This window comes from Otolemur garnettii, unplaced genomic scaffold, assembly GCF_000181295.1.
Source record: "Otolemur garnettii isolate 467f Iridium unplaced genomic scaffold, OtoGar3 scaffold00033, whole genome shotgun sequence".
Classification (NCBI taxonomy): domain Eukaryota; kingdom Metazoa; phylum Chordata; class Mammalia; order Primates; family Galagidae; genus Otolemur; species Otolemur garnettii.
Genome location: NW_003852428.1, coordinates 9765744 through 9780144, shown reverse-complemented (window position 1 = coordinate 9780144; position 14401 = coordinate 9765744). Strand labels below are relative to the sequence as shown.

At 38.9% G+C, this 14401-nt stretch overlaps 1 protein-coding gene across 4 annotated transcripts in view; it reads right to left on the bottom strand.

The window, feature by feature from the left end:
* RETREG1 (reticulophagy regulator 1) overlaps positions 1 to 14401 on the bottom strand; it is a 146993-nt gene that overhangs the window by 11234 nt on the left and 121358 nt on the right. The window lies entirely within an intron of this gene.

Sequence of the window (14401 nt, the reverse complement as noted above, 5' to 3'; positions counted from 1 at the left end):
GTACCATATAGGCAGAGGCCCTGGAGTGGGAAGGAACGAACAGCGCTATCCTATCTGTGCCCCCAGTGTGGCTCCAGCAAAGTGAACCAGAATAATATAGGAAGCTGGGGAGGAAGGAGGGAGCTAGAACATACAGGGCCTTATAGGACTCATTAGAAACTTTTTAAATCTTAAAGATCGGGAAGCTAAGAGATTTTAGGATTGAGCATGTAATGATTATTATTAATACACACTAATATATTTTCAATATGTAGGGTCAACTCTATAGAAAATTGTTGAGGAAACTCAAACTCGAGATTTTGCAATATTCCCTATTTTTTCAGAGTTACCTTTTTCCAAGCATCACATAGAACATGCTGGATGTGATCCATAGGCCCGGAAATGGGCTGTGACCCTGCCTTTATTTTTTCACAAGAACCTCAGCAAGCTAAAAACTAGAACAACCACTCTAGGAAGAAGACATGCAAGTTCATGTCATTCCCTAAACTCCAATCACATCAAGCTTAATTCTTAATCAATCAGTTTTAACCTTGAGATATCACCTAACTTCAATGAGAATAGCCCACATCACAAAGTCCCAAAGCGACAGACGCTGGTCTGGGTGCAGAGAGGGGGACACTTATACACTGTTGGTAGAATTGCAAACTAGTACAGTTTCTTTGGAAAGAAGTACAAAGAATCCTCAAAGGGCTAAAAATATACCTTCCATTTTATCCTGCAATCCCATTACTAGGTATCTACCCACAAGAAAAAGAATCATTTTATCACGAGGACATTTGCACTCAAATGTTTATAGCAGCTCAATTCACAATCACAAAGATGTGGGAACAACCCAAGTCCCCATCCACCCATGAATGGATTAATAAGCTGTGTAAACGTATACCATGGAATACTATTCAGCTATAAAAAGACGGAGACTTTACATCTTTTGTATTTACCTGGATTGAGTTGAAGAGCGTTCTCTTTAGTAAAGTATCTCAAGAATGGAAAAGCAAGGATCCTATGTACTCTACTAACTTGAAACTAGGAGATGAACAACTACAGGCCCACATGAGAGAAAAATACAATTAAATTCAAGTGGGGAGGTGAAGGAAGAGGGCTGGGTAAACTCCCACCTCACAGGTTCAATGTAAGGGTATACGGCACACGTCCCGGGTGGAGGACTCAACTACAACTTGAACTGTACCTAACAAACGCAGACAATGTAACCCGATGATATGTACCCTCATGTTTATCTGGAAAAAAATTATATATCCATAGCCAAATATAAACATTAAAAAACCACGTGTGGACTGCTGTTTGTGATATTACAAATTGAGCTACAGAATTAAAAAATATATTCTTTACATTTAAAACGAGATAATTAGTGCCTATCATGTTGAAGACACTACCATATAGCTGTTGATATGGCAGTAAGTAAATGCAGCGAAGTTCCTAGCACAGTGGTTCTCAACCTTCCTAGTGCTGCGGCTCTATAATACACAGTTCCTGTGGGACGCAACTCACAGGTTGAGAACCGCTGTTCTAGCACATAACAAGAATTATCCACAAACTCTAATCTGAGCTATGCTTGTTCAAGAATCCCAGTGAGGCTGACCTCTGGATTAACTGCAGTAGCCCTAGGACAAATCAAAACTACCTGGGCCCTTGGAAGCTCAACTACACAGAAATTGTGTACATAGAGAGATTCTGCTACTTTTTAACAATACTTAGAATAGTAAGGAAATTTGTAAATCAATTTTCTTTTTAAAATATAAATTTTAATCCAAGTTTAAATGAGCACAACAGCAGTAAAGCAGAGAGAATATCTCATTTTTCCTCCTTTGTTCTGGCAGCCTCACCTATTGCCCTAGAAGGTTACCACATGACTAGTTATCCGGGCTGATGTCATTTCTCCAGGTAGACTTTTGCCAAAGGATTTTCTGCTTGTTATAAGGAGGGCACTTTGGGGGATTTCTAGCTGTCCAGAAGCAGTGGATGTCTCCATTAACTCTACCTCCTCTTGAATGACTGAGCAAACTTATTTCCATTGGTGACTAAATCTGGCACCAGGTTTGCAGACCCCATGAATGATTCCAGACCTATTAAAAAAAACCCACTAAGTGCATGGCTAAGAAGCCCATATCTGTAATGAATTATTGCTAATAATCTGCTAAGTGGAAAAGATTTTGCACAGAACAGGAAAAGCTCCATAGAAAAGGACATGTAAGGTCATCAAACGGTGTTCCCTTTTCTCAGAACAGCAGAGATTTGGGGACGAATTGGCACAGACAGGCCATGCTACTGTTCTGCTGAACGAGATCATAAAGACACAAACACAGGTTTGTATTTCTCTTCTCTGTGCATATTGAGTAGTTATTTAAGGATTCAATTAAACTGTATGGTAAATATAATTCTAACAAAATCAATCAAAAACTTACAATGGAAGGATATGGTTAACATTCTTTAAAGGTTAGAATGGTACTGTTATCAAGAAAGAGAAAAAAAGATTAAATTGGAATAAATGAACATTTCATATTTTGAAACATATTTAAAATATACTTTCATTAGGACAGTGAAGAAATTAGATGATTTGGGTTTAAGCAACAAGACAAAACACTCAAATGAATTGTGTATGAACCTCACTGTCTTAATATTGAGAAGAAATCACAGAATAATATGTTCAGTATTATTTCATTTATGTAAAGTTCAGAATTGTGGTAGGCTAAACAGATTATTTAAGCAGAATAATAAAAATAAAAATAAAATTCAGGAGAGGGCAGTTAAGCAGAGAATGTGACGTGAGCATAGCATGTGATAGCTTCTAGGCATTGGTCATGGGCTATTTCTTAGGTGACAGATACACAAGAATCAATTTCCTACTGTCCTTAAAGCTTCCCGTGTGTGTGAGTATATATACATCTCTATGTAGGTTGCACTTTACAAATCTTTTGATACTCAACTGTATAATCATGCTTTTTATTTCATAAATAACATTCTTACATGAGTACATCCCACTTTAAATTCTGTTGTTAAGATACAGATGTTACAGGCTTTTGCCTACATTTTTTTATTTGTAAAGTAAAAATATTTTTCCTGGCTAGAAACATGGGAAATCTTTTTTTTAATGAATGGTACTTGTATGGATGCTGGGGTTTTGTTCTATTACTACCATTAGGAATCATGTCCAAGAAATGACACCATATCTTACACACACTTTTTATTATTCTAGTAAGTAAATGTCCTAAAATTGGATAGGAGCCTAGTCTAGTATAAAATCACCACCTATGGAGATAATTTTCAAGTAAAGAATTCATACAACTAAATGTGCTTTATAGAGATCACAATAAAACTACTAAAAATTCTCTTTTGCATTGAATGATCTTATGTATTTTCCATAGTGAGTTTAAGTGGACACTATCCATCCATTAATTTATTCATTTGTTCAATAAAAAGTTATTGGGTTCCTTTTTGTGTCTTGCATTATTATACTCAAAGTCTAAGATGTTATTATTTCAAAATTTTAAATACCTGTAGCACTGTTCCTTTCTCTTGTCTATAGATAAAACTACTTTGTGGGAAGAATGAGAATATTCACCTTGTGACTTTTCCATATCCATAAGAAAATACTTTAAATCAATTTTTTTCCCTTTGCAAAAGCCTCAAGTAAAAGTGTTTTTAAACAATAAATTTCATTGTTATATTAATATAATAAAAATTATAACTGAGATTTGAATGGTTAATAATCACAACAGAAAAGCGAAATTCACTGTGTGCAACCTGAAAATTTATCCAACCAAATGGGCTTTGGAAGGACTAATAAATGTTTGAGATGAAAATAAATGTTCAAACTGGGCTGAATAAAATTTAATGGGGATATATGCGATTTAATAAGTGGGATGTACTCATGTAAGAATGTTATATAATTCATAAGGAGACAGGACATTGACATCAACTTTTCAAATTCCCTTATACAGGATGGTCATAAGTTCATGTGAGATTTTAAATTTCACACTATTTAAATAGCACACAAACTTTATGGCCCCTTTGTATGCATGTGAAGAACACAAAGCCCAAGTTTTCTCAGCTAGTTTGAGACAAAGCCAAGACCCATGGCTCCAACTCCTGATTTCCAATATAGTTAGTTCTATTTCATTTAAAACATGTGCCCTCTTCAAAGGATAAATAAATTCAATGACATCCTTTGAAGAGACCATGTTGTAACAGAATGAGAAGGAACATGCAATGTTCTAGAACTAGGAAGGATGGGGCATGATTGACCAATACCAATGTGGCATCATGTGAAGACCAGCCCTTTCCAGGAAAATAGAGAACTTCATGTGCAAAATCCAAATCCTCAGCAGGAACTAAGACCCATGCTCAGTGGCTGGTTGACGTTTAACACCGGTGACGTCTGCACACATGGGCAGAGTTGCTTCATAGTGAAACTCTAGGTTTTCCTGGAGAGCCTTGTTTGGAAGATGCACAACCAGAGAAAGGCTCTCCTGTCAATGTTGTATGAGGTTTCGAAAACAGATCTTTTCCACAGTGTGCCACTATCTACCCATTATCCTCAGCGCAGATCAATGGGCCACATTAAGGCCCAGCTAACATAAAAGGAACTGAAACACCTAAGGCTTCCAAACAGTTTGAGTTTTTACCAATTTCTTAACCAAAGAGTTCAAGCCTTTTGTGACTGAAGTTCATCGAAGGAAGAAATTAGTTACCAATGGCTCCATCATTATTATTTCCTCCTTAGTTTCAGAGGGAACATGCATTCTCCAGGTTCAGAGGGAAATAAGGTTCCTCAGTTGGTCTTCTCCATCCTCTCTCTCTCTCCCTTCTTCTCTCACACTCTTGCCTTTACTACTGAGACCCTACTGCACACTCCAGCCATGAGATAGTCAGCCCCAATGACCATCATTCGCAACTCCCCGCAAGTCCAGTCCTAGTGATTCCCGGGGACAGTCACTATACTCCCCAGCCCCTCACAGACACGCTGTCTTTCAAATGGGCTTCGCCCAAGGATCTGCAGCTGTAAATACTTTCCCCAAAGGCATCAGCAGATGCCATTTCGTTAAGTTTTCCTTCTTAAGAAAAAATAGTCAAAGGTCATTCCGCAGTCAAGATAAGCAATTATTTACCAAAGAACCCCGAGCCAAGTGCTTTTTCAACAGCTGAAGAAGTTATGGTTTCATCTGCTTGTGAAACTCCAAGGGAAGAAAACTCACATAGATGGCATCTCGGACAAGTGGCCTCACTTCACCCACAGAAAGCAGCCTTGGCTTCTTGGCAGAGTTTCAAGCCAATATCCCTTCATCCTGCCTGCCTCCATATCCCTATTAGAATACAATTAGTTGCATGCACCAGGTGGCTGGGGCCCAGTAAGCCCTCATGCAGTTCCTAAAGAGTGCTGAGCCTCCCTGGGCACTGCTGGAGCAGCAGCTGTGGGGGCCTCGCTGGAGAGATGCTGACAGAGCAGGCCCGGGTGACGCTCAGAGATCTGCACTTTTAACAGGTGTCCCAAGTACCCTGAAAGTCACTGAGAAATACCCTCGAGAGAGTTGCACTGAATTCCTTTCACAATGAAGAAGAAAGACTTCTGCTTCTGGGCAAGGTGATGTGACAGGGAACCAATAAACCCTCCCCCCCGAAACAACCAAAAAACAGAAAGAAAACCAGACAACATACAGGAAGCAATTATTTGCAAAACCCTGGGCATTAGCCAAGGACTACAGTGACCCCTGAGAGACAGGAAACCAAAGAGGGAGTCCTGTGATTGCCCAGCTTGCTGTCCTGAGTGTTCCTACGACCTGGAGCAGAGTGACCATCACGGGGAACCTGGTGACTTGCTGAGTTGAGGGTCTAAAGAGGTGGCCCAGGAAGCCAGAGTTTGCAGGACAGTCTGAGTGCTGTGTAGAGAGCACGTTCTATTCCCCTGGGGGAGTGGGGCTCCCCGGGAGAGCTGAGAACTCACTGGGACGTGTAGGGGAGGGACGCAGAGGCTGGAAAAGAGCCATCAGAGAGGACTACAAGGGACAGTGTCTTGTGTCCGGTCCCCACAACTATACTGAAAAACCTCAAAAATCCACGAACATTGGTAGAGTACTTGGAAGGGTCTTACTTCAGCAGCTGAGAACACTTAGTCCTAAACTAAATTCTGCTCTGGTCCTAACAAGTCTGAAAAGCAGGCCCTGAAAGCATCGAACTAACTTGAAGTCAACTGTCATTTGTAGGAATAGAAAGTGGTGAGTTTTTGTTATAAACCAAATAACCGAAACAGTTGGACTGCGATTGGAATGATTTTTACTTATTTTCATGTGTTTAATCTTTTAAATTATTGTGTACCTGTTCTCCTTTAAAAACACACTTATCAAAAACAATGTTTAAATATATTAAAAGGTGCATCTTTGTGTAGCTTGAGGACTGCACAAGTGGAACTCAAACGTGCTGTTTAGCTTCAGAATGCAGCACCCAGTATTCTCCACTAGGGGGTTCTGTAAGATTAAGAAATCTGACACGCTCCTGCTCTTTAAAACTAGATTGTTAATTCCGTAAGACAGAGCAGATGCTCACAGCCTAGTCCTCTCTTTCACCCAAAGTGTCTTTGAGCACTAGAAAAAATAATGCTGGAATAAATGAGTCTTGGCATAGAGCAAATAACATCTCTTGGTCTCGTTTTACTTGTGCACTGAGGAATGTTAACTGTCACCATTCTTGGTTCCAGGAGTTTAGGAATGACGGAAGCACGGCCCCCAGTGAAATGAAATTTTACCTGTGACCCCAGAACAATTCAGCACACACACACATGTATGTAGACACATACACTCATTATACATGAAACTTGCCTTCTTAAAATGGCATCTAACTGTATCTAGGGCTGTGGGAGGGAAAAAAAAAGAATTTGAAAGCTAAGCTGGGGGTTGGATATGTAAGCTATTAACTCTGAGATCTTTCACTGCACATCTTACGGGCAATAAAACCTTTTAGCTTCTACGAGTGAACTTAAAAGTCAAAAGAATGCAATGACTTTAATGGCATGTATTCTGGGTAAAGGGTACACTTCTACCATGGATGCAAATCTACAAATGCAAAGTATGTAATGAAAAGTGTGTACCCTGTAATACTCTACAATAAAAAATAAATTTAAAGAGAAGTGCTATCAAATACACTAAGCTTCTAAAATCAATCCTCTAAACATTCCACAACCATTACTTAAAAATCACCTTCTTGTTTTCTATAGGCAAAGCCCAGATTACGAAAATGTTCTACAAATATGAAAAAAAGTCAAAAGAAGTTTGATTACAACTGAAAGTTTATTTTTAAGGCAAAACTTTTTATGTTTTAGGATGTCAAAGCTCAAATCCTTTTACATGTTTCTTGAGCTTTAGATTTGAGGAGATAATCACCAATGAGACAGGCACCCAACAGGGGGTGGGAAGAGGAGTGTGTGTGTGAGGAGGCGGCCAAAGAATCCTGAGGGTCTGGCTTCCGCTTTGCACCCTCTTAGGCCCAGAGGCAAGGTGCAAAGCTAACCCACCTGTGGACACTCCCATATTTAGAGCCAATCCCCTTCTGCCTTTAGCCAGTCTCAGGTGTTTGCAACATAAAATCAAGCGCGACATTTTTCAGTGGCAGCAATGGAAAACTGTATAATACATTTTAAATTATGAGGTAGATATGAATATAAAAATTATAGAATAAGATTACATAGTTTAGTATATGATTAGTTTAGTATAAGATTACATAGTTTAGTATGAGATTACATAGTTTAGTTTCATTTAAGTGGCAATTTTTAGTAGAAAGGAAAGCTGCAGATAGGTTGAATAATTCAAATAAAGGCAGTTGATTCACGACTCAAATAAAGGGGGTTAAAGGCACCGTGAACTGTGACTAATAGCTAACACCTACCAGAAGCAGGCACTCTTCTGCATCTTGTAAACTGTCCTTACAACCAACCTGTACGTCAGCTACCATGTATTATTCCTATTTAGTAGGTGAGGGCATTGAGGCCCAGATACATTAACTACATTTTGTTCAAGGTCACGGAACAAATAGGGAAGTAATGCATGGAACTGAGAAGGCTCCTAACGTGAGATAAGATACAGAAAGAACACACTGGATCGGAACATGGAGACCATTTCAAAGATGAGTGGGAAAGCACATTAGGGCAGGATTATGGATCCCTAAATGCCAAGGCACATAAATAGAAACAGCTAACAAGCCGCTTTTGTTTCCAGGTGAAGCTCTTTGGGCCTAAGGAGTTTAGATTCCTATTTTCTCTCCCCATCCTTTCAACTGTTTCTAAATTTGTACCCACAAAGTGATTCCATAATCTCATGAATCTCAGCTTCTCAAACTGAAATTACTGCATGTGCTCACAATGATCATGAGCGTGGCTACCATTTGGTGAGCTCCACTGTGTGCCAGGCACTAAATTAAGCTCTGTGAGTGCACGGTCTCACTTAATCTCTACCACGTGAGCCCCCTCTCTCCTCCTCCCCCTGCAAGTAGGGACTAGTGTGATCTCCGTTGCAAGCAAGGGAAGATTAAGGCTGTGAGGACTAGGAAGCCCAGCAGATCTCATCACTGACCACCACAGCTTCTTGTAATGCTCCTTTGTGGCAATTATCAATTGTAATTAATTTATGAATTTGGTAATACGGACTCCCCATTAAACTTTAAATTCCGGGAAGAAATTCTTGGACACCACTCTGTCTTCGGTAGCTAAGAAAGCTTGATTTCTAGAGGCACATAAAGATATTAAATGAATAAATGAATATAAACAGTAAACATCCAAAAAATATAAAAAATTATCAGAGGTAGTTATTTCATAACACCATGATTATTCACTTATCTTAATGTTTCTATATATTACATATTGGCATGCATAATTAGCATGCATGCCTTTAGATGTATAAAAAATGTAAAATAGTAGACAAAAAGTTCTCTTAAAATTTTGAAAACCAATTTTCATTTCTATGGAAAAGTTTTTTCTTTTCTTTCTCGCAAATGGGCAGTAAACTGTCTTCAAAATTAGGTAATTAGGAATTATGCCTCATATATTCCAAGACTTTCTAGAATGGGAAATCGGTATTTCATGCGGGATTCCTTCTGGCAAAATTTGGGCCTTAATGCTTTAGGTCAAGGAGAGCTCTGAATCTCGAGTACTTGGTCTGGGCCTTGCTCCCATGGGCCTTGCCAGCGTTTGTGATACGAGTAAGAACAGGATGGCACCTCCCTCAAATGCGTGGGACAGGATGAGAAAAACATGGAGACCATTTCAAAGATGAGTGGGAAAGCACATTGGTTAGGGTTAGATACTCAACCTTCACATAAGATACCAGAGAAAAAGAAGTCCCTTTTATTTTGTTTTTCAAGTTCTTATAGGGCAGCCTCACTCCAGTGGAGAACACTTCAGATATTGCTATGTTCTCTCAAACACAAAAAACAATCAAGGACTCTATTACTTCTACAGTAGTGCCAAAGAAGATGAAATATTTGGGAGTTCACCTAACAAGGGACGTGAAAGATCTCTATAAAGAGAACTATGAAACTCTAAGAAAAGAAATAGGTAAAGATGTTAACAATTGGAAAAACATACCATGCTCATGGCTGGGAAGAATCAAATTGTTAAAATGTCCATACTACCCAAAGCAATATACAATTTTAATGCAATCCCTATTAAAGCACCACTGTCATACTTTAAAAACCTTGAAAAAATAATACTTTATTTTATATGGAATTAGAAAAAACTCAAATAGCCAAGACATTACTCAGAAATAAAAACAAATCAGGAGGAATCATACTACCAGACCTCAGACTATACTATAAATCAATGGTGATCAAAACAGCATGGTACTAGCACAAAAACAGAGAGGTAGATGTATGAAACAGAATAGAGAACCAAAAGATGAACCCAGATACTTACCATCATTTGATCTTTGATAAGCCAATCAAAAACATTTGTGGGGAAAAGACCCCCTATTTAACAAATGGTGCTGAGTAAACTGGCTGGCGACCTATAGAAGACTGAAACTGGACCCATACCTTTCACCATTAACTAAGATAGACTCTCACTGGATTAAAGATTTAAACTTAAGTCATGAAACTATAAAAATACTAGAAGAAAGTGCAGGGAAAACACTTGAAGAAATCAGCCTGGGTGAATATTTTATGAGGAAGACCCCCTGGGCAATTGAAGCAACACCAAAAATACATTACTGGGATCTGATCAAACTAAAAAGCTTCTGCACAGCCAAGAACACAGTAAGTAAGGCAAGCAGACAGCCCTCAGAATGGGAGAAAATATTTGCAGGTTATGTCTCCAACAAAGGTTTAATAACCAGAATCTACAGAGAACTCAAACGTATTAGCAAGAAAAGAACAAGTGATCCCATCTCAGGGTGGGCAAGGGACTTGAAGAGAAACTTCTCTGAAGAAGATAAGCACACAGCCTACAGACATATGAAAAAATGCTCACCATCCTTAATCAAAAGAGAAATGCAAATCAAAACTACTTTGAGATATCATCTAACTCCAGTAAGATAAGCCCACATCACAAAATCCCATAACCACAGATGTTGGCATGGATGTGGAGAAAAGGTAACACTTCTGCACTGCTGGTGGGAATGCAAACTAATACATCCCTTTTGGAAAGATGTCTGGAGATCACTTAGGGATCTAAAAATAGACCTGCCATTCAATTCTGCAATTCCTATACTAGGTATATATCCAGAAGACCAAAAATCACTTTATAACAAATATATTTGCACCAGAATGTTTATTGCAGCCCAATTCATAATTGCTAAGTCATGGAAGAAACCCAAGTGCCCACTGATCCATGAATGGATTAATAAATTGTGGTATATGTACACCATGGAATATTATGCAGCCTTAAAAAAGATGGAGACTCTACCTCTTTTCTGTTTGCATGGATGGAGCTGGAACATATTTTTCTTAGCAAAGTATCTCAAGAATGGAAGAAAAAGTATCCAATGTACTCAGTCCTAATATGAAACCAATTTATAAACACCCACACTTCCATATGAAAGCTATAACCCAACTACAGCCCAAGATAAAGGGGAAAGAGGAGGGGGAGGAAAGGGAAGGGGGGAGTGGAGGGAGGATAATTGGTGGGATCCACACCTATGGTGCATTTTACAAGGGTACATGTTACATCTACTACGTGTAGAATTAACACAATAACTAAGAAAATGAGGTGAAGGTTATGGCTATGTTAACCAGTTTGATGAAAGTATTCAAATTGTATATAAACCCAGCACATTGTACCCCATAATTGCATTGATGTACACAGCCATGATTTAATAAATAAATAAATAAATAAATAAAATTACATTAAAAAAACACACATACATACCCCTTTCTAGTCACTTTTTAGGTTTTTCACATCTCTATGAATTCATACTCATTCAATAATTGTTTCCATAAGTATGTAGATTTATCATAATATCTCCGGAGATATTTCACACTATTTATAATTTTAAAAAAGTCTACAGGAAATGGAAATTGAAGCCAAACAGCATTTTTCACAAAGTTAGCTATGTCAATGCTCCATATTGACAACTTAAAAAATAAGAAAGGATTTGTAATAACCTAAGTTGTCACCTGGCAACCACGGCAAACAGCTGCTGCCACGATCTCACCTATAAATACACTTTGGCCTGGAGACCTGTATTCTCAGCTCGTGACTCAAGGTCTCATGCTCCCTATTGGTAGCGGACATCTGTTGATGCTAATTCCTGTCGAATTTTTCTTAGAAAGGTCAGTCAGTATCTGGTTGCAGATTTTAACATTTCTTAGCATAATGTGCTAGAATTTTTTTGATCCTGTGGATACTTAGGTACCTCGGCGTATGTGTTTATGTGTGAGTGTATGTAGACAGAGAAACAAAATAAAAACAGAGATGTTTCCCTGCCTGAACGCTCACAGAATTAGAACCATGACAAGGCAAATAACATTTGTCAAGCGGAGGATTAAATAAGCAAACACAAGATTAAGAAATTACGTAGCACTCAACTTGAAGCCTTCACTTTCTCAGACCAATTAGCCACGTAAGCGACTCATCCCCAGGCCTTAGAGGCGCCAGCTGAGCACCCAGAGAAGCTGAGCCCCACCTTCCTCAGGGCAGCTTAGTATTCTATCTGGGGCCCTCGCTCTCTTTATACCAGGTATGAAACAAACCAGAGATCAGTTACTGACCCTATCAGTTACTATCCCTATCCCCTTCCACCTCAAACTACTATGTCCCTGAGTGGTCATCAATTATCAGATCCACTCGGATCATTTGGAAGGCTGACACTAAACTGCCCATCACATCACTTATGTTATTACAGTTGCAAGTTTCTATGAATAAGATGCCAGTTAGAAATCACTTTTCATCATTTTTAATTTTGTTAACTTTTTTCTTTTCTTTCTTTTCTTTTTTTTTATTGAGACAGAGTCTCAAGTTGTCACCCTGGGTAGAGTGCCGTGGTGTCACAGCTCACAGCAACCTCCAACTCTTGGGCTCAAGTGAGTCTCCTGCCTCAGCTTCCCAACTAGCTGGGACTACAGACACCCACCACAACACCCAGCTATTTTTTGTTGTTGTTGTTGTCATTATTGTTGCAGTTGTCATTGTTGTTCTAGCTGGCCAGGGCCAGGTTTGAACTTGCCAGCCTCAGTGTATGTGACCATGCCCTTACCACTGAACTAGAGGTACCGCCCTTCTGTTAACTTTTTTTTCAATAACTAGATTTCATAAGCCCAGGGCATAAACAATGTAAATTCCATTACTAGCATGGGACAAGCACTTACTTGAGACATGCAAGAGATTAAACACCTTTGCTTTTGGGAATGCCAAGATTTGCTTCAATCACTATCCCTGAGGGAAGGAAAGATTTCTGCTTTATCCCTGAACAGATAATGTTGAATAAATCAAGAAACATTCCTCAAGGGAAACAATTTGTTAACATGAAGCAAGTTTGCTAATTTGAATTTAGAGCTTTTCTTGTATTCTAGTTTTCTAAATTCAGTGAATTACAATCCAGTATTTACTATAGTTGGAGTCAAAGTAAATATCCCCTCCCTGTTATTTTACCTTTAGCCTAATTATATGAAACCCATGACAATACTAAAATATATGTTTTGTGTTTTTTTGAGACAGAGTTTCATTATGTCACCCTCAGTAGAGTGCTTGACATCATAGCTCACAGCAACCTCAAATTCTTGGGCTAAAGTGATTCTCTTGCCTCCGCCTTGCGAGTAGCTGGGACTACAGACACCCACCACAACGCCCAGCTATTTTTTGGTTGTAGTTGTCATTGTTGTTTGGCAGGCCCAGGCTGGATTCGAATCTGCCAGCTCTGGTGAATGTGGCTGGTGCTCTAGCCACTTAGCCCCAAAAATATGCTTCTTAAATTGTAAAGCATTTCATTAACACAGTTTCTAACAGAGTTTGCTTTTTAAAGATTGTACCCATCATACTGAACCTGAGCAGGAATGTACCATCCAAACAGACTGAATTATCAAGTTCCTCCCAATTCAAATCAATTTTATCTAGAGAATAACTTGAATTATGATAAGCCTGGAGTGATTACCACACACTGAGATAGTCAATAAAGATATCAGACTATCGAACTATAGGCCACATTCTCACCTTAGTCCTTTAAAAAGTGAATTTCTTATTTATCTTCATATAATATAATCCTATGAATCAGCCACTAAATGACTTAATCAGTGGTTTTCAAAAGACTACACTCCTAACCAAAGGAACAGATACTTATCAGTCACAGAAAAAATGATAGTCTCATTATGATGACTTTGAGCTTGCTAATTTTGCCCCCAGCCTCCCTTACAGGCTGCTTTTGAGAATAAGCTATTGTGTGAACAGTGCGGGTATTAATGGTAAGTTGATCTGATGCGATATCCAGCAACAGCAGGCAGGGGAGATGGGCATGGGCACACACCGGGCAGTGCAGAGGGCACAAGCAAGAAAGCGGGTGGTGGAAAGTCACATTACTGAAGTGTTGGCAAGAACATGGAGATAATTTTTCGAGAGGCAAAGGGATGTGTGCAAAAGAAGTTAGAAATATATACAAATATAGAATAATAAGGAAGCTTTTGTCTGGGGTAGGTCAGCAGAAGCTGTTATTTTCAAAGAGGTGGCAACATGTAGAGAATATCTCTTGAATATTTTGTAGAAAATGGTAATGAGTAGTTTCTAAACAAAGGAACACTTGGCTACAATCTTCCATTTCCCTATGTATGGTAACTTTAGGGGCAACATTTGGGACACACTGTGGAACGGATAAGGTCCTCTACTAACGTGAATAGCTTGTTAGCCTCAATCATTTACTTTTCCTGTGTGAGAACCATCTAAGAACCACAGGAATAGAACTACTAGGAAATAGCACTTAAC